The sequence below is a fragment of the Canis lupus genome, chromosome 11 (assembly GCF_048164855.1).
Source record: "Canis lupus baileyi chromosome 11, mCanLup2.hap1, whole genome shotgun sequence".
Taxonomy (NCBI): Eukaryota; Metazoa; Chordata; class Mammalia; order Carnivora; family Canidae; genus Canis; species Canis lupus.
This window is the reverse complement of record NC_132848.1, coordinates 57,060,003-57,081,878: the sequence shown is the minus strand read 5'-3', so window position 1 is coordinate 57,081,878 and position 21,876 is coordinate 57,060,003. Positions and strand designations below refer to the sequence as shown.

Genomic DNA, 21,876 nt, shown 5'->3' with positions numbered 1-21,876 from the left:
GTCCATTTGTAAGTGGTTAAGCAACCATTTTGGATCATACTTAGCTAAAACTGATCAATTTGTTTTCTCAATGCATAAAGCATAGTAAAAGGAGAAAACATAGAGCTTCCTTTTAAAGGGTAGCTTTGTATGCGCTCCACCACAGAAAACCATGCCATCACCTCTTCCTTGAAGATGTTATAGTAGGCCACGCCAGGAATTTTAGCCAAGAGAAAGTGATTCATGTACCCAGGCTACAATCAGCACTTTATAAATTAGGCTTTCATCTCCCCTGGTTCTACGAACACCATTTTCTATTTAATTTATTATAATTAAGAATCAAATAAAAGGAGCTGAGGAGAGAATGAGATGAAAAATAAGTAAATTATACAAAATGATTTTTAACACATTATTTTATTTTATATTGTCTCCGCACACTTGTTTTATTTTATATTATTTCTGTATTCTGATAGGTCTGGCCAAGTTAGTGACAGTTTTAGATTTCTTCCCCTCTGTGTTACATAGCTTTCTAGGTTCCATTCTACAGCATTTATCACATTGTAGTGGAGACATCTGTATACTTTCCTGACTCTCCACTGGACTGTGAACTCTTTGAAAGGAGGACCCTAATGCATCTTTTTTATGTCTTCAATACAAAATGCTGGATGAATACATGAATGAACGAGTAAATGGAATTTTCTTTACTGTACTAGATACTAAGAAAAAGTGGCTAAAAAGCAAGCTCAGCTCTCCAAGACCTTATAATCCACTATGAAGGACAGGTATTAAGAAATAATTACTGAAATATAATTTTATTAATACAGCTATGCACATAGAAGAACAGGAAAGGGATTGCTTGTAAAGTCTTTGGAAGGAAGGTCTGGGGAGAGGCCCTATTAAAGATTGCTCAAGTGGGTCTTGAGAGATGAAGGAGAGACTATGGGAAGAAAGAACACTCTAATTAAAGGAGAAAACATGAACAAGACCATGAAGATGAGAAGTGGTGTGCCGAATGTGGCAAATAACAAGCAGTTCACATTTAATGGAACATAAGGGGAAGAGATGGACAGGTGGACCAGGATGAGCTCTTGATCAGGAGGTTTAGGTGATGGAAACCCTTGTAAAGCTTTAAGCTGGGCAGTGGCATGGTCAGATATATGTTTGAGTGGGACAAAGTTAAGTAAGGGATAAGAAGCTATTCTACTAGTCCAGATAAGAGATACAGATGGGCTGAACTAGGATGGACATAGGAAAGAAGAAGAGAAAAGCCTTATAAAGGTACAATGCCTTTCTTTCCTCTGTAACACATAGCCTTCTAGCTATTATTTTATAATACTTAGCACATTGCATCAGAATCAACCACATTTAATTGAAGTCAATTTTGAAATTCAATGAGGTGTGGGATATATATGAATGGTGGAAGTCAAGACTATGTCCTAGGTTTCTAACTTGATCAACTGGGATGACAGTGATGTTCAGACAGGGATCCCTGGGTGGCGCAGTGGTTTGGCGCCTGCCTTTGGCCCAGGGCGCGATCCTGGAGACCCGGGATCGAATCCCACGTCGGGCCCCCGGTGTATGGAGCCTGCTTCTCCCTCTGCCTGTGTCTCTGCCTCTCTCTCTCTCTCTCTGTGTGTGACTATCATAAATAAATAAAAATTAAAAAAAAAAAAAAGAAAATACAGAGATTAGTAGATTTGGATAAAGGATAGGACTTAGAATGAGATGCTAACTGATTCATTTCTAGACATGCTGAGTTTGCAATTTCTGTAACATATTAAGTAAACATGGACCACAGAGAGTTGATTGTGAAGCTAGGAATGAATGTGAAGTGCAACCAAGACATCTAGAATTAAGATAAAAATATAAGCAGTAGTTAGATGTTGAAATTATAGCAGATGAGAAGATACAAGAAGAGGGTATAGAAAAAGAGGGTGAGTAGTCTGAGGAGATAGCCTGATAAAACAGCTCTAGTTAATGGTGAACACAAGAAGAGTTTGTGAAGAAGATATGGTAGGACATAGTAAGTATACATGATATGGTAAGACATACATAATTACGACATGATAAGGGTAAGATATACTATAGAATCAGAAGAGTTTGGTACCAAGAACCCAAAGGGATAGACAATTTTAATAATCAGGAATAACAAATGGTGTCAATTAAACTCCAATAATGGCATCTTTAAAAATGTGCCCTAGATTTGGCAGGTTGGGAACCAGTGGTGACCTTCCCCAAAAATAATGTCAGTAGAGGCAAGGGCCAAGTTGCCAATGTATAACAAAGATTCTTGGAGGTTCTTACTATACTCGAGGACAACAAAGCCTCAAGACGGACTGCAGCATAAGTCCTGCTTACATTCATTCATTCATTCATTTATTTATTTACTGACTCTTCAACTTCACTAACTCAACAAATTTTTTCTCCACATAACATGAATATAAGAATGGATCTATATTCATTAGAACACATTTTAAGAAAGATGGGTTAAAAAGAAGAAAATATAAAATCTGTAAATAAACTGTAAATTAAGAAAAAGAAAGATGGGTTAACAGGACATTTGGGTGGCTCAGCAGTTGAGCGTCTGTCTTTGGCTCAGGTTGTGATCCCAGAGTCCTAGGATCTAGTCTCACATCAGGCTTCCTGCAACGGAGCCTGCTTCTCCCTCTGCCTGTGTCTCTGCCTCTCTTGATCTGTGTCTCTCATGAATAAATAAATAAAATATTAAAAAAAAGAAATATGGGTTAAAACTATACATATTTAACCATTTAAAAAAGACAAAGTGATGTATTGAAAGAAATAATCTGAAAGGGAGAACAGTAGAGGTTTTTAAATAAGGAATAAATCATTTCTCAAAATTCAGAAGTGATGATTTCTAAATCTCCTCAATTTTTATGGGAATACCAGTATGCCCTGACATTTGGTTCAGCTGTATATAGAAAACATATGCAACAAAGAGGAGTAAAATACTTTTGCTTTTAGGGGGATTTTTAGATTTGCTTATCTAGATTTGAACAGAAATTAAATAACTCCTTAATATATTGTTCTCAGCTAGAGACCAGTGAAAATACAGATGTAAGAGGAGCAAAAACACTTGATCTAGCATTCACAGCCTCCTGCAACTTGTCAGAAACAACTATTTTTTAAAAATAAAATCTCTTTCACTGAATTGGCAAGTGCAATACTGTCCAGCAGCCAGGCATCTGTGCATTTAGAGTCCATTACAGTGGAATTTTCACTATGAAGTAGGTGGCACAGAGGCACTTTTTTATATCATAATACATTAACAAGTAAAAGAAGCTAACAATAATATTGGCTAGTTTTCACCTCTTCTTTTTCTTTTGTTTTCAATTATGAGTTCATTTATGTGTTTGTGAGAGAAAGGAAGTCATTTTTTGTTTTTCTTCTTTGGGAACAAAATAATTTGCTCATAAGCCAATAGGAAAATGTAAGAGACCAGAGAAAAATCAGTGATATTAGATATGCCTCCACCACAGTGAATTTATCATCAAATGAGGTATTTTTTAACATACACAGATATTACAGATTCTCCATATACATCACCAATGCTCATTTTATTTCAAGGAATTTGACTCTACATAATTTGCTATCAGTAGCTCTGGAAGAGACTAGAGAACCTGTGAACAAAAACTAAGCAATTCTCCTCACTCAAATGCATTATCTCTTTTCTGGATGCTAATTGAACCCATCCTCATTCACTGGTTTCATAATTAAAACCAGGAACACAACCAAAAGATCAGGTAACTAGTGTGACATAATATTAACTCTGGAATGAAGTATTGGATTTTTGACGATTATGGAAAATCACCCTTATGTTACTTATTTCTTTACCTAACACTACTAAAGAGTTCCTTTATAAAAAGCAAGAATGAGTGGCAATTAAAAATCGGTTAATCCATGTATAAAATCTACTGATCACTTAACCTATGCAGATCACTCACTAGGTTCTACGGAATAAAGAAATAATTTCATTGTCTTCGCCAGCAAGATCTAGAAATCAAATCAAGGCATTAATACACAGATATGCATTTTGGGAGTCAATTCTAAAACTGCATTTTCTCTGAAGCTCCATATATGTCAAGTATCACTAAAGAACATTGACGCTGTCATATTTTCTTTCTTCCTGCAATAGCTAGCTCTAACCTACGTCAAATTTTTTTTTCAGTGATACCATTTAATCATAATGGGATAAAGGGCAAGGGAAAGACAAACAAAAATGCATTTACTTTAATGAAAAAAGAAAAAAGAAACCTTGTTATTTTCTTAATGGTAATAGCAGTAGAAATGACAATGGTAATAAAAATGTTATCATTTCTTAAGTACTTATTATCAGTCAGGAAGGAGACTTGGTGCTTTACAAACTTTAATTCATTTAAGCCTGCCAAGAACTGTTTCAGACAGAAAAATCCACATTTTACTAACAAAGGGAAGCAAAGATAATAATTATTAGGCAACTAGTCCAAAAGTATAAAGTTGGGAAATAGGGAAGCTGGGGCCCAAACCCACATTCTTAAATATTACACTTCATTATATATACCTATGTATGCCTCTCTATACTTTTAAAAAATCCAAGTAACATATTTAAATACACCTCTAAGCTGTCTTATGTCAACCGAATCCTGTAATGAGTGATATCTCTGTCAATGGTCAAAGTCATCAATAAAATCGAATCATGTTACTTGCTGCAACATTACATTTCCCAAAGGTGGCCAAACCAATACACTCCACCAAAAAAAACCCCTCTTTTTAAAATGCAATGTTAACTAATTTTCATTGAGGAGTGGTCTTTCTCTTCCTTGAATATGGCCAAGTCTGTAACTATGGCACAAGTGACTCTATGTGACTTCTGAGGCTAAAAGATTAAAGGTTACTAGGCTTCCACCTGATTCTCATGAGATCCCATCCTCGGAACACAGCTGCCATACTATGGAGAAGTCAAGAAGCCACATGGAAAGGCCATGTGTAGATGGTCTGGACACAGTTCTAGCTGAGGTGACAGCTGTCTTCCAGCATCAGACAAGTGAATGAGCAAGCTTTTAGATGACTCCATTCCCCAGCATTTGAGCTTCTCCCAGTGATGTCTTGTGGAGCTGAGACAAGCTGTGCCCACTGAGCCCTGTTCAAATGTCAAGTCAGTGAATAAAATAAATAAATGTCATTATTTTTAGCCACTAAGTTTTAGGTCAGTAAACAGCAATATAGCCAGAGCATCTAATTTCAGCATAGAGATAGCTATGTTGTCAACTCTGAGATAACACATGTAAAATCGTATTTTAAAGAGCTAAACAAATTACATGATTATCACTGTTTTTATTTGTTGTTAAAATCACTTCAAATGGTTAAACTTTTTCTAACACCTTCTACTCTTGCTACTAAAAATATGGTCCATGGACCAGCAGCATGAGTGTCACCTGTCAAATAGAAATGCAGAACCTGAGGTCCCACCCTAGACCTGCCGAATCAGAATCTGCACCTTAACAATATCCCTGGGAGATTTTATGCATATTAAACTTTGAGAAGCACTAATACAGACCTCCTGAGCAGGTCCTTGATGGCGCAGGGTATGTCTATGATCAATCATATGGATTGGTTAGCCTGAGGGAGTCACTACTCCTGTGGATAGACACTAGCTCCTCATCTTCTATAGAAAGAAATGTAATGTTGAACCAGGAAGAAACCCTCTGCATTTTCATGGGGAAATTCATGAGAAATAAAAACCTTCAAAAGCTGTCTCTCTTTTAAGATGAGCGGAAGGCTGACAGAGGCGACCCAGCATGATCTGACAGATGGTGTATGTCAGATGGATGAGTGGAAAAGAAGAAAGAGAGCCTTTCAAAGTATCTGATTGTAGTTTTAGCTAAAAGCTGCCTTTAAGCCAATTTTCCAGAGTCCGGTAGCTTCCAAATGTTTTGGATCAAGGGTCCACTATTCCAGTATTTTGCAGGTAATTGGCTAGCTGCATTACCAATTACCTACATAGGTAAAAGTGAGCTTCCCTGTCTGTGCTTTTCCTTAATTAAAATTGCTGGTTTGAGGAACAAATATGTCATTAATGTGGTTCTGTGAGATCAGAGCCTTTTCAATTATAATCTAACCTTGTGTGTCAACTCCAAAATTTCCAGTCAGATCTCAGTTTTCAACTCTGTTTGGCCTTTATCCTTAACCTAAATATTAGTTTATATATTTTTTTTTCAGAAAAGAAATGGATATATAAGACTTGCATCACTGCTTACTCTTAACATTATTAAAAACAGCACAAGAGTACCTAGGACTCCAAAAATGGCAAATATTTTTTAAAGTGGAGTAAAGAAAAGCCAAGCCCACGTTTTCTTTTAAATGGGTTTTAAAACGTGACATCCTCTTTAATCATCATCATCACAATAGTAATAAATTTCGTTATTATAGGATATTTTTCAGCTTTCTGGTCGGCCTTTTCAACAGACCTGTGAGAGTAGCAAACATCTATTTTCTCTGTTTTACGGATGATGAAGACAAAGCATAGAGATCAATACAGATGACATCACTAGTCCATTGTTTTATGGTAGAGGAAAAACTAATGTTTACATTTGCTGACTCCTATGGACAACTCTCTGGAAAATAGAAGAGATGCCTTAATTTTAGGTAAAAATTACACCTAAAAGCCACACAGGCTGGAATATAACCACAGTCACTTACACAATGCTGTCTGATTCCAGCAGGTCTTTCTGTGATAACAAGAATGCTCTTTGTCTACACTGGCCAATAGGGTAATCATCAGCCTCATTTGGCAATTACACACTTGAAATGTGGCTGTTATGACTAAGACACTGGATTTGGGGGTGTGTTCAATTTTAATTAAGTTTAAAAAGTTAAATTTAACTTTGCTCTGAAGAGTAGAAGCAAAAAGGGCTGAGGGATAGGCTTTGGAACACCTATGTTCTAACAATAATTTCTAGGCATCTTCTTGCACAAAGAACCCTATTATTACCTCTGCAGAGACCTCAGGATAGAAGGGAAAGTAGTCGAGTGGCCAGAGGCCAATGAGATGAGAGCCCAAGGAACCAGATTAGAGCTCTGAACTCTGCTCTCTCTGAGAAACTGTAAGAAAATTGGAGTTCATAAGTTCTAAAGCATTTTCCAATTATAAAATTATGTCATTTTTAGCAAGGTATCCACTGGCTTCTCCCTCTCACCAATCTGTTTCTTATTTTCTTCCTGTAACATCATCCTGAGATTCTTTCTAACCTCACTGAATTCAAAAAAACCACTTCCAATCTGCAATTTCATGTTCCCTTCTCATACGCCAATTAAGAATAATTTTCTTGTGTCATTTTCCACTGTAAAAGAGCCAGGTAGCATACTCATCCAGGTTCTGAGATATGGCAAAAGCAATTAATTCAAAGCATGACTTTGTTCTTCCTATTTTCTTGTCCTTTCAGAGTCATGAATCACAGTTATTTGGACTTGGTACTTACACTTGCTTTGCCTTAGGATGTTCCAATCTTTTTGTTACAATGGTCTCTTCCACAGCTATGCTAAGAAATATGCTTTATGCCCTAGGCAGCTCTTTTTTTTCCTGACTTCACATTAAATGCAAAAAGGAAATAGTGATATAAAACCCCCCATTTCCTGATAAATTCTCTTTAATTCTCCACTCTTCAATTTTACTAGGGCTATTTTTCTTTCATGTATGTTTCAAATACATATCTTTTCCTTCGTAAGAATCTGGTCTGAATGACATATCTTTTTCCATCCCTAATTATCCTTTTAACTTGTTTCTATTCACTCTCAATCCATCTCTTTTCCTATCAACTTTCTTAGATTAAAAATAAAACAGTTATTCATCAATTTAAATCAGATCATTTTACTTTCCCATGCTCTTCTGCTAACATTCAGATTGAACCCAATTTAAGAAAATTTGCATCTCTTCTAGTTGAATAAATGTGCTTGGGGGTTTAGCGTAATTTTGAAGATGTTTCACTTTTTGAAAACAGATTTCCTACAAGATATCAAATCCTCTGAAACATATTTAGGGCATTAATTTTCTGAAAGTCAATATCAATCCAACTTCTATGATTTTTGTTTTTTAGAATCTTGGTCTTAAAAGTAGGAAAGAGATAATAAATCAAGATTCAGTTCATTACTCTTGATGGTTAGGGAACAAAAAAAAAAAAAAAGAGTATCTAAATTTAATCCATGGAGTTTCAAAGGGTTCTAACTAGCCTTAATGCATTTCTAGTTTGGGTGACTCTGGGAGAAATCAGATGAGTTTCAGAGGTCTCCAGATCAAGGTAAGCCTAGAAAGGATCTTCAGGAGAAATTCAGACTGACTCAGATCCCCCAAGAATCTTTAGCCCAGTCTAGAGCTGACTGAGGAAAACACTATCTCTGTAGACTGAAACTGGTTCTGGAGAGAGTAGGACAAGGGAGACAGCTATGCCTGAGCTTCAGCTCTCTCCACATGCCTTACTTTATCTTCCCTTTTTCTTTATGAGGAGTTCAGTCCAAAGGGCTAGGAAGCTCAGAATTCCTATGAATACTGTTTTAAGTCTGAATATTCAGCAGCTGTGTTGCTATGCCTCCCTAACCCTGTTTTAGCCTCATAGACTTCCAACTCTCAGGGATTTTCTCCATTCTCACTTATCACATTCTCTCTTGTGCTTTCTGAATAATTAAGAAACCCACATAACCTTGTCTGCTCTCAGAGTTCCACACAAAAACATTTCTTTTCTGGCAACTGTTTTACAGTATTTTCAATATGAAAAGCTTGCTACTTGTGAGGGCAGCTCTTTTTATTCTTTTCCATCCCAACTAACTCTGCTCTGCCAGCCAAAGTATTTGTATCCTTTCATTCTGCCAAGATTGTATTCCTTGGATGGTATCACCTGTATCTTCTCCATCCTCCAGACAGCCGGAGGGAGTAGCTGGCCTTTCCTACTATCTTTGGTCTAAGGAAACCTGCTGCCACCATCTCAGTGAGCAAAGGATTCTGGATCTACACTCCAGATGTCACTGTCCACTCCTTTTAGAGTTCTTCTGTACCATTCCCAACAAGCCTCATCAACCTGTTTCATCAATCATACCCAGGGGTCAAGCTTCTCAGTTGTTATTATCCCTGAAACTCCCATGATGTCTCCCTCCGCCCCTTTTTAAAGAGAGAACACAAGAGAGCAAGCAGAGGGAGGGAGAGGGGGAGCAGAGTCCTCAAGCAGACTCCCCAATGAGCAGGCAGCCCAACATGGAGCTCAATCCCAGAACTTCGAGATCATGACCTGAGTCAAAATCTAGATTCAGACACCCAACTGACTGAGCCATCCAGGTGACGCCCATGATGTCCTGCTTGTGATGTCTCCCAATCTGAGCCAATCCCCTTTGCTATCCCCACATCACTGCCAAACACTTTTTCTGGATCTCTGGTACTCCTGTTTTATGATTACTGGATTTTAGTACATTTTCAAGATTTTTCCTGAACTTCTTGTTCATTGCCAACCCTCAACAGAAAACTTGTCCAACCGTTGGAAAACATTTCCCCTTTGAGTAAGTGAAAGCTGGTTTTCCTTTCAAGAGTTGGCAAGGCTACCTCTTTTCTCCTGTTTGATATGTAATTATTCTTCTTGTCTCTTGCCACATCTGTGAGACATGGTGCTTACAGGCACAGGCTTGAGTCCAGCTGCTAGGTTTTAAGTCGCAACTCTCTTTACTAGCAATAATGCCCTTTGACAATTATTTGCTGCATTCTCCCCGAGCCTTCTTGTTTTTAAGATGGTGTAAGTACCATACACACAGGGACAATTAGCCTTATGTTACAAAAATTAAATAAACTGACTTGTGCAAAGAATTTATAAGAGTCACTGATAGAAAGTAGATTGGATCCACTTTTACTGCTGAATTAAAGGTTCTGACGAGGCCTGAGATGACATAAAAACATAATTTTCTTTATGCCTAAAAATATATTTGACCTCAGAACACTTCTTCTTCCGCTCCTCCTACAATGTAACTTGTACTACATTTTCTTGAAATCTCTGTTGCTAAGAACTGACTTTGGGAAACCTGATCTTGAGTTTTAAACAAAAACAAACAAGGTAAAGCCAAAGAAAGATAAAATCACTTCAGTAATATTATGATTAATGTGGATGGATCCTAAATTAGAACTCCAACCTCCTGGTACTGAAGAATACGGAAATTTAATCCATAAAAAGGAAATTGTAAAAGGGTTAAGGGTTACGCAAGAGTTCAAGTTAGTCAATGCTGCACAAATGCTATTTCATATCAATTTCTAGGAAAGAAATCACTGAACATTGCTGGATTTCCTTTTCTAGTTTTGGTGTTTCTCCCTTTTATCTTCCAACTGACTGATTTTCACAACTGTTTCTTAGATTTACATATAGTCAGTGGACACATATTTTGTAAATGCTCAAACATTAAGTGATATTTGACAAATGCGTACACCTTTGAGTATAACCCCTATTCCTATCAGAATACGGAACCTATTGATCACTTCTACTACTTCCCAGTCAACTCTTACAACCCCAGGGAAGCAACAACAACTTTCCTGGTTTTGACCTCCTTTACTATAGCTTTGCCTCTTGCAGAGCTTCATATAAATGGAATCACTCAGTATTTACTCTGTATGTTCAGCTTCTTTCATTCAGGATAATATGAAATTGATCTATACTGTTGTGGTATCAGTACTTTATTCCCTTAGAGTGCTGAGTAGTATTCCACTGTATGAACATACCACAATCTATCTATTCTGGTGTTGTTTGTCCTTTGGATTTTCCCATTCTGAAGTCACAGCTTTAGTTGGCAAGCCTGAGTCTCTAACCCAGGAGAACAATGGTATATAGTTCCAGTCTGAGTCTGATGGCCTAAGAACCAGAAGAGCCAATGTAAATTCTAATCCAGGTCCTGGTCAAAAGGCAGGAGAAGACTGGTGTCCCAGCTTAAAGATAGGCAGAGCGAGAATTCTCCCTTGCTGAGCCTTTGTTCCAGTCAATCTTCAATGGATTGGGTGAGGGCTACCTACGTTAGGGGGGCAATCTGTTTTACTCAGGCTACCCTATTCAAAGGTTAATCTCATCCAGAAATATCCTGATGGACATATCCAGAAAAATGTTAAATCAAGTATGTGGATATCTTGTGGCCCAGTCAAGTTGACACATAAAAAAAAAAAACCACCATCCCACCCAGTTTGGGGCCATGATGGAAAGAAATGCTCTAAAATGCTTTTGTGTTTATATGGAAATACATTTTTATTTCTCTCTAGTAATTCATAACAGTGACATTTCCCTTTTTAACTATTCTAGCAGGTACATACTACTGCTTATTCTGGTTCTAATTTTTAATTTTCATTTCCCTGATGTCAAATCTTGGTGAGCACTTTTTCATATGCGAATTGGCCATTTAGATGTGTTCCCGTGAAGTATTTCTTCCAGCCTTTACCTATTGTTTACTGGGTTATTTATCTTCTTATTGTCGAGTTTCAGAAATTGTTTTTGTATCCTATATACTAGATCATCTGACAGATATAGGTTTTGCAAATATGTTTTCTTGGCACAAGTGTTGCCTATTCATTTCTAAATGATGTCTTTTTGATGGGCACACATTTCTAATTTTGATGAAGTCTGTTTTTCAATTTTACTTTTGTGGTTGTTGCCTTTTGAATCCTGCTTCAAATCTTTGACCCCAAGTTGTAATAATATTCTTCTGTGTTTTCTTTTTCCTTTTTTTTAAATAGAGGGGTGCAGAGAGAGAGGGAGAGAGAGAACCTTAAGTAGGCTCCACACCCAGCACGGAGCTTGACTCTGGGCTTGATCTCACAACCCTGAGATCATGACCTAAGCCAAAATCAAGAGTTGGATGCTTAAATGACTGAGCCACCCAGTTTTCTTTAATGAATGTTAGAATTTAGCTTTTTAGTTTAAGACTATGATACATATCAAATTAACTTTTCTATATGGAGTGTGATAGGGGTGAAATGTCTTTTTTTCCATGTGACTATCCCATTATTTCAGTATTGGTTAAAAATTCTCCTTCCCCAATAAATTACTTTTTATTTTTGTCAAACGTCAATTGAGGTGCATATATGTGGATCAATTTATGAATTCTATATATTGTCCAATGACCTATCACTATGTCAATACCATGCTAACTGCCATCTTAATTACTGTAGCTCTATAGTAAGTCTTAAAATCAGGCTCTGTAAATTCTACCAGATAATTTCTTTTTAATTGTTTTGATTACTTGGTTATTTGTTTCCATACAAATGTTAGACTCAGCTTTGGCTTTAAACTTTTATTTAAAAACCCTTCTATGATTATGTCTGTGATTACCTTTATTTTACAGATCATTTAACTTTTATGTCTACTAGAAGAAAAGGCTATGTGTCCAGGTCACCATTGGTCAGAAGTGCAAGAACCAGTATTTTATTTGTGGTTACATGCTTTTGTGATATTTATCATCTTTTTTTGTGTGGCCCAGAATCTGAATCCCGTTCTTATTTTTGGGGAATTCCTCACATATGAGTCTTAAAAGAAAGTAGTACTGCCTTTAACTACAGATGTTGAAAATGCCAGATGCACATTTATTCATTTCCTTTGTATCACAGGTATGAGGACTCAACCCACAATGTACTACTTCTGAGCCTGGAACTGGGAGAGAGTCAGCAAACAGGAGAATGCACCACGGGGAATATACTTTGATGCAGGTGACAGGAATAGCAGCAGCAGCATCAAAGAATTTCCAAGGGCAGCAATAGCAGTATCCAGGGTTAGGCAACAAGATAAGGCAGGTCTGCAAGCTGAGTGCAGGACTTAGCAGCAGCAGTGTGTGCACCACCTGATTCTGTGGGCAGATTTCTTTGTTCTCTATAGTCCTTGTTGCTGCGTAACTCCCGTTCTGTCAATTCTTTTAAGAAATTCACGGTCTTAAGTCCACCAACATTTTTCTTGCTTAAAAATAAGGTCTGATTAAAGATTAATTTCAAGTGAGCCTATATCTCTCCGCAGTAGGGTATGTGTATGTGAGTGTAGACAAAAGAGGGCCTTCTAAGAATAAATGGAAGCTTTAAAGCCTTTTGGTGTATAAAATGCTCACATAAAACAATCCAAACTTTTTCATTCCCTTTTATGGCTCAAATCTGACCTAGCTTATGTCCAATAGGATTCTGGAAACCAGTTGTTCAGCCCAGGATACATGTATTTCTCAAAGTATACAGAACAATGTCTAAGACGTATGTGAGAATAGATAGCTTTAAAATAATTCATCACATACACGTATATACACACATTTATAAAATACATATGTAAATCTTGCAAAATTAAGGTATTTTAACCACAAATGGGTACCACTGATATCTATCTCTTCTCCATCACCATTCTCCTTGTGTGTCAGATGACTTTGGAGTAGCCCCAAGTGTTTCTAAGATTTGGTGATCAGAGTTGAGTAAGTGATAGAGATAAACTTGGCTTGGGTTTAACAGAATATATTATGGGGTTTGCAGTCACTTTCTTATATTGCGAAGTTATTAGTAGTCCTCACATGATAGTTTCCATAGATCATTTCCAGGAATATTCATAGCACACACTGAGTCAACTCATCTGGTATTATGAGGTGCCAGACAAGGAGGCGCAGAGCCAGAGGTCTTTCTATGATATGAAGACACCCTATGCTGTCTAGCAACAAAAGCTGTGTTATTGGAGCAGAAAGAAAGGTTTTAAATTTAGGGACCCAGGAGCTTGCCTTCTCTGGAGAATTTTTCCACTTGTTAGATGTGTGAAACTATAAGATGACTATTCACCTGTGTTCCTCATCAATATCCAGTCAAAATTGAAATTCTCTTCTGTCAGGAATATACATATAATGCAACACAGGTGATTATAATACACCACATATTTTCTTCTTTATGATGACAATCACACAAAATAGATTTGTCAGAACTTCTGTTTTTGTAGGTCACAAACCTGTAACAGCTCTAAAAATGGCAAATAGGTCTGCATGAAGTTACAGATGAAAGAAAGTTTTCTCCCCAAATATGCCAATTAATGTAAAAAATTTTAGATTCTTAATAATGAGTTGTGAAGTTAAAAGAAATTCTTTTATACTATCAAAATTGATTTTGATTAACCATTCTAGAGAAAACACGGACTTAGCTTTCTATCTTTCTAAAAACTAATATTACAAAATTGTTTGTCATATGAAAAGGAGGATCAAAGAGTGGTGAGGCCAAAAAATGTGGGCAAAGCAGTGAAATGTGTCAGGCAGTTAAGAAATAAAGAGATTCTGATGATTGTTTGGGATTTTGTAATGTCTAGTATTTCTCAGCTTTTATTTAAAAGTTGTATTAAAGAATAATTGAAGCATAATAAAGTATCCAATGACGTGTAATCATATAACATGCTATCAGTTTTGAAGTAGTATGCATCTATAAAATAATTAACACAATAAGGATAATCAGTATTTCCATAATGCCCCAAATTTTCTTCATGGTTCTTTGTACTCCACTGTTTTCTCCCTTACAAACATTTCTTGTCAAAGTGCCACACAAATAAGTGAAATCATCTTATGGTTTTCCCACCAACTGAACACCATCAAGTGACTCTGGTAATAGACAGGTAGAGCAAAAGAGCCAGTCATCAGGGTATTGCTCAAATTCCAGACTTACAAATTCATGAGATATAATAAAATGCCTGTTGTTATAAGCCATTGTATTTTGAGGGTAGTTTATTAAATAGCGATAGAAATATAGGCTATGTGCCACTTGTGTGTCAGCCACAGGACTTACTAAGGTGCTTTGCATTATAGATAGTTGCTAAGTATTTCATTATTAGTTACACCCCCTAGAGTTACTAAGCATCAACTATATGCCAGAGACAGCACTTTGCACACATTGTCTCATCCAGTCCTGACAACATGAGTTACAAAGCAGTGCCAGTCAATTATCCATTGTCACTCAGCAATAAATACACTTTCTATAGTCTGCCCTGTCCTGTCATTCTGTGATCCAGCCACATGTCAGACTCATTTTCCAGTTAAGCACTGGTTATTCTATCATGAGGAGCTCCCAGAGGAAGGCTGCAACGTGGTACAAGGAAAGGATGTCCATTCTGTTGGCTACCCCTATCGGTATCAGCAACAACAGCTGTTTCCAGTCTTGAGTGTCTGAATTTCAGCAACTCTAGTACCAGCCTTAGTATTTTCCTTCAGAAGTACTAGAGAGAGCACTCATTCTGTACCATGTCCTCAATGTTCTGAGCACCAACCCTGTAGTGCTACCCTCCAAATCCTGAGGTAAGTTTTTCAAATTTGCTTCAGGCCACTCATTAACGAAATAAATACCTTAAAATTAAAGAATGCTTTGCCTCTCTTCTCAATATGGTCTGCTCTCCAAAGGAACTTCTCCCATGAGGTCAGTAGATGGTCTTTATTTGATAGCTACACTACCTGTTAAGTTTGTTTTTAGAAAGTATTTTATCAAAAAAATCTAATATGTATATGATTCCATGAAAAATACATATATAATATTTAGGGGTTGTAATTTAAATAGCACATTGTATACACAATTTTCCTCTACATTATTTTAAAAATTATCACTATTTATATAGCATAGAAACATTTCATTGTAACTGTAGACCTCCTAATGGAATATATAATAAATATGCTGGTATTAGTTCATTTTATTATTGCTATTTTTAGATGCTCTTCATTTTGCAGATCCCTTTAATAACTTGATCTTAAAAAATAATTCACTTTTTTGAGACCAATGTGCTGTTTAAATTGGAAATATATTTTGTTTTCTTTTGTCATGGAATAATTTTCTAAAAATGTTAATCAAATGTCATAACCAAAAGCTTCTAAAATGCTAAGCTTTCTTTACAGCAAAACCTATGTTCCCCCAAAGAGGATTCATCTATATAATTAATGCCTTGAGATCTTTATAGAATCTCTAAACTCATTGGCTCAGTATGGTAAGAAAAGTGTTCAACAAAAATGGAAAACTTCCCCTCTGAAGCAGACACAGTCAACTGATTGTAAAACCTAGAAAAGACACTACAACCAAACACTTTACCTACCTTCTAAAGATACTATTGAACAAAATCTATCAACTGCAAGATTCTTTCTGATACCCAATGCGGTTTCTCTTTCCAGAGGGACTGATTATAAAATAGCTTTAATTGAACACTCGTAAACAGCTTTCAACTTTGATTAATTCCTAGAAGCTGAACCTGGTAAAAGACGAATCTAGTCATAGGAAATATATTTTCTTTCATGTGGCTACTTATCCCAGTTTTCTCAAGACTATACTGGTTTCCATAGGTTTGGACTTCATAAACGTGGAATAAAGAATGAAAATCTGACCTACCACAAATTGTTTAATCCTATCATGTCAATGTGCTTTGTGTTCTCTATGCCATGGTGATGACCTACTTAACAGTTGACCAATGCCACTATTCTTACAGAGCTCAAACAAGGCTTGCTAGTTCTTTGGTAGAGCAAAGTGATTGCATTATTCAAACCAGGACATTTTAAGAGTGAAAGAGAGAGCCACTAATAATTTCACCAAGAAAATGTGGGTGGAAAAATACTTCTCAAATTAATGTAGCTAGCTTAAAAATATTAAACATACCTCTCTGTGATAAAACTCCTTTATATTGTGTGTTAATTTAGCTTAGTTAATCCTCACAAAAACACTAAGATGTACTGTAAGTAGTATTTCCATTTTACAGGTAAGAACACGGAAGATTAGAGATATTAAATAACTTGCCTAAAATTACACAACTGGTAAACAGTTCATCTGCAATGTAGACCCATTTTTTCTTATTCTTTAGCCTGTGTTTTTTCTAATACATCTATTATCACTCAAAATCTGCACCATGTCTCATCAGTGGTTAAACTGCCAGTGACCTACAGAATGATTTCAGTGATATTACATGGGAACTACTCAAAAGCTTTTCTCCCACCAGTTGGAAATGATTCCATTCACCATGCTGCTTATTCAGAATTACTGAAACTTCTTGAGTAAAGCAAAAACAACAACAAATGGAAAGAAGAAAGAATGGGTGCATCTTCTCTGAAATGGCTCAATTAAAAAATATATAATCATTCATTACCATGAGCCATCCTAAAAACTCACTACTCATGGATTCCGTATTTTCAAATTTGCCTATTTGCTAAAATTTACTTGTAACCCTAAATTCAATACATGGGGCGTGTGGGGTTATTGGTGGACATGCACAGAATGGTGGAAAATTTGTTGCCTGACGCAAAGATTTCCAGCAGCGGTCAAATAAGGCAATGCTATGCCTTATTTCAGCTCTCACATCGTAAGAACTAGTCCTTTATATGATTTATTAAATATCAATTTTTCACAATGTGTACTTTTTGTTGGTGGTTTTGCTATTTCAAATGGCCTGCAAGCAAAGTGCTGAAGTTTTGTGTAGTGTTCCTAGGTGCAAGAAGGCTGTGATATTCCTTATGGATAAAATATATGTGTTACCTAAGCTTAATTCAGGCATGCATTATAGTACTGTTGGCCCCAAGTTCAGTATTAATGTATCAATAATATATATTAAATAAAGTGTCTTTAAACAGAAACACATAAAACAAGGTTGTGTAGTTCTCAGTCTGTTGTGACCAGAGGCTCTCAGGAACTTATTTGTACATTTTCCCCTAGGTGTAATGGTTCAATATCCACTAATTCAGAGTTTGTGGTGACTTTATAGACTATGACTACCATGAATGATGAGGGTCAACCATATTTATCCATTTATTTGTTCCTCATTGTTATAAAGGAAGAGAACCAATCTTTTTCCATATTTATATTGTGCAATGAGGAGTCTGACTCCATTTTTTGATGTAAACAGCTTTTCAGTGTCACTCTTTCTTCTTCCCCTGTGCCCCACATCTGACAATCTAGCAAGTAAGCCCAGGTTCCCCTTTTGGCACTGGTGACAGACTCAAACCATGAAAACCCCTGTTTATGCACTGTAATCTCTTAAATAGCTCCAACCCACAGCCACAGTAAGAGGCCAGACTGGCCTCCTTTCTTTGTTCTCTCAAGCCATTTGGATCTCTTTGCAAGGCCTACCCTGCTCTCTCTAGAGACTTTAATGCTGTAAGTGATAAACCTTTTTGTCACTCTTGATGAGTATGTGGTGCCCTAGGTCCTGACACCCAAAAAACCAAATTTTGGGTGAAAGGTTCATCTGCCTCTGCAGGTGATCATAATGTATTAATACACATTCATTTGTCCTTTTAATGATTTTTTAAAAAGATTTTATTTATTTATTCATGAGAGACACACAGAGAGAGGCAGAGACATAGGCAGAGGGAGAGGCAGGCTCTTCGAGAGGAGTCCAAAGACTCAATCCCAGTACTCTGGGACCACCTGAGCTAAAGGCAGACACTCAAACCCTGAGCCACCCAGGTGCCCCTGTCCTTTTGATGTTCTTGTGTAATATACCAGTTTATATATCAGGGAGATCCTAATTTTGAGGGACATAGTACATAACAGATATAATTCAGAGATTCAGAATGGCATGTGGTAAGGCAAAGCTCAAAGATAAGAGTTAGTGGTATATTTAATCCACACAATAGCAAAACATTCTGTCTCTGTAAGGCAATAAAATAATAGCTTACATTTTATTTGTTTCTATTTGCTGCCCTCTCCCTTTTCAGCGCTTGATGTCTTTCTTTTTCCTGTGAGGAACACAGGTAAAACTCAAGGCCATTTTATAGGTTGCTCAGAACAACATGAATTTATCAAAATGAGAACTTGGCAATAGCTTCCCCTCAAGACATGAAACACCCAAATCTATAGGGGTTAGAAACTAAACTCTTGATCTAAACACACGCAGGTCTTTGTAGTGCTCTTCAGGTTGTTCTTCGCATTGCTCCTTAGTCCTACACATGGATTTTACCAGGCTTGAAAACACTCACACACATACAGGGAGATATCAGCCATCCTAAAACACCTTCCAGTTTATAGGTCATCCCGACTATTAAGACAAGTCAAACACTTAGAACTCACTCCAAATCACAAAACCCACCTACCATAAGAACAGAACAGGTGCCAGAATCCAAAATGTGTGTAAAGTCTTCAATATTATCCAGAAGAATTTCAAAGTAGCTTCTATTTTCATCAAAAAAGCTGGCATATATTGCTGCTGCCATTGGAGAGGACAATTAAGGGTTTGCTAAACGAGGGGAAAAATACACTTCTCCAGATGAATAATTTAAAGCATTGGAATTAAGAGTATCATTATCCAATTTTTTTAGAAAGAAGAATTGCTCAAGCTAGATGATATTGCTCACAAAGATAACAGGAGAGGCTTCTACTGTCTTCTTCCACAGCATGGTTTGCTTCCTGGCTAATAGCATTATATTACTTTGAGCAATTACTTTGCATTTATTACTAACCTGCTTTCTGAACCATGATTCAGGTATAAATCAAAAACATTTACACACTGGATTTGAACTTAGACAGGAAGCCTGGTGTGCGTTTCTCCCTTTTCTTTCCCTCAGATTTAGATGAATAATTTAAAGGCATATTCTTCCCTGGGAGTGAAGCAAAATGTAGAGACTGCTTTTCCTTTAAAGGAACTTTGAATAAGATACTTACAGGTATGAGGTTGGGGGAGAGGTATAGAATAGATTTTTCTTTTTCTTTTTCCTGTAGATTATAGGAAGTGAAAATTATGGAGAGTTCCATATATTTTCAAAACTATAGTTTCAACTATAGAAGCTATAATATTTATATTTTTTGAAGTTGAATGTATTATAGGTCAAAAGACTGTGGCCATGTCCAAATGTCCCTAGATCTACATCAGTGGTGCCCTGATGTTAGTTATCTAGTGGCTCTATGCTCCAGGGGAAACTGAGTTATTTTTCAACAATCATAGTATTACCATTCCTTTTGCTAGTGATGTTGCACAAGGGATATAATTTAGCTATAAGACATTAGGTGCAAACTTCTGGGGAGTTCTGGGAAATTTTACTCTTAAAAGTGATCAGAAGAAAAGAGCCTCCTTTCCAACTTTTCACATTGGTGTATGGGGATGAAAGCCTTGGAAACCTACATCAACTTTACGGTTGGGAAGACAGTCTGAAGACAAAAAGCAGGTCTGGGAAGATGGTTAAGTAGAAAATTCAGGAGAATCTGGATCCTTGATTGTGGTACTTGACTCTCTTTTTACTTTCTCTCTGAAAATATTGCCCTGATCAATTAATTTTCATTTTAGCTCCAGACATTTTTAGTAAGAGTTTCTGATAATTTAAGGATAGAAGATCATAAAAATATGTAGGTTAAGTAACAAACCACATCATATGCAAGTTTTGAACTCAATATTCAAAGCCAGATTTTTCTGACTTCACATTCTTTGTTTTAATAATTACTTTTTATTCATTTTAATATGAAATAGCTGACTATTGAGAAGACAAAGTATTGATCTTGATTTCCTTATCAGCAGAAAGAATTGTGTGAATTATTTTTTTTAAAAGCTAGATGTACCTGGTTATGTGATTCCTATATGAGATACATTTTACTCAATATTCACTATAGATGATGAGTTTACTAAGATTATCATCATTAATTATAGGTGGTTTTCAAGATTTTCATTCAGCATTCACTTACAATTACAAATTCTAGGTCCTCAATGCTTCTTTATAACTGTCTGTAGTTCTTAATTACAAGTTGCCTTAATTTTCCTATTTTCCTATATACTCTTATTTTCCTATATCCTCTTATTTTCTCCCTTCAGTGAAAAAAGAAAAGTGTTTCAAAAAAATTCCTTTGGCATTTTACTTCCTTCATATGTGATCCAATTTATATCCAACAATATCTTCTTCTTTAAACTGTATCTCTATTTTCCATTCCTCTTCAAGAGATTGTTGCCATAATATCCCATTCCCTAGGCAACTCTGTGTGGCTGGCTGCAGAGTACTCTGTCACAAACCGCCTTCTCCAATACCTTTTTCTGACCCCTCCAGTCTAGCAGGCACTAGTCCTTAACATTCTAATTCCACATGTCTGAAGATTTTCTGTGTTCCCATCGTCTAAGTAAATACATTTAGACAAATACTATTTAACATGATTCTCATTATTTCTTAAACTTTGTTTTTTCCCCTCATACTTTGTTGATTACATATTTATATCTGTGAGGGAATGTATATATGTATATACACAGGTATATATGGAACAAAATTCAATGTAAATAGTATACAGTATATATGTGTCAATAACTATTGTTCTAAGTGCTTTATTCAAATACATCCGTATTTAATCTCACAACAATTTATATAGAATAAGTAACTTTATTATCCTCATTTTTAAAGAGGGAAGAAACTGATGTTAAGTAAGTTTCCCCAAATCACACAACCAGGAATTTGTAGAGTCTGAATTCGGATTCAGGCAATCCAGCTTGAGTCGATGAAACTACTAATAAACTATGTTCATGTGAATATTCATTAGCTACCCTTATGACTCAGGCTGTGATCATCCCTAGTAGTTCATATTGCTTGCCTCAATTGGAATCTAGTTCAGTAAGAAAGGAATATACATCTTAAAGGAACCACTAAAAATTACTAAGCATTACAGATGAGATGACTAGTTGCCATCAACATGTGTATTCCCTTTTCTTGAATATATGTTCTGGGAGGTGGCTATCTAGCAAGGATTACATTTCCCAGAAAATCCGTACATCTAGGTGTAGCCATGTAACTAGTTCTGGTCAAAATCAATTTGTATCACTTGGGGTGCTAAAATTTTTAGGAAGTTAGTGGTCTTCTTTGTCTTCTGTTTTTCCTTGTACTAGCTAGATGCTGATGATTATAAGGTATTTTTAGATGGTAAAGCTAAATGATAAAAGGAACATGGTCCTTTATGGGTTCTTCATGGGGAGA

At 36.3% G+C, this 21,876-nt stretch overlaps 1 long non-coding RNA gene across 2 annotated transcripts in view; it reads left to right on the top strand.

Annotated features, from left to right (window-relative positions):
• LOC140600222 (uncharacterized) overlaps nt 1–21,876 on the top strand; it is a 329,214-nt gene that overhangs the window by 278,285 nt on the left and 29,053 nt on the right. Inside the window, exon 8 of one of the 2 annotated variants that reach the window (XR_012003441.1) lies at nt 12,587–15,520. The exons of the other annotated variant lie outside the window; for it this stretch is intronic. This is a non-coding gene — a long non-coding RNA (uncharacterized lncRNA). Of the gene's footprint in view, nt 1–12,586; nt 15,521–21,876 lie in introns of those variants that run through there. 2 annotated transcript variants of the gene reach the window in all.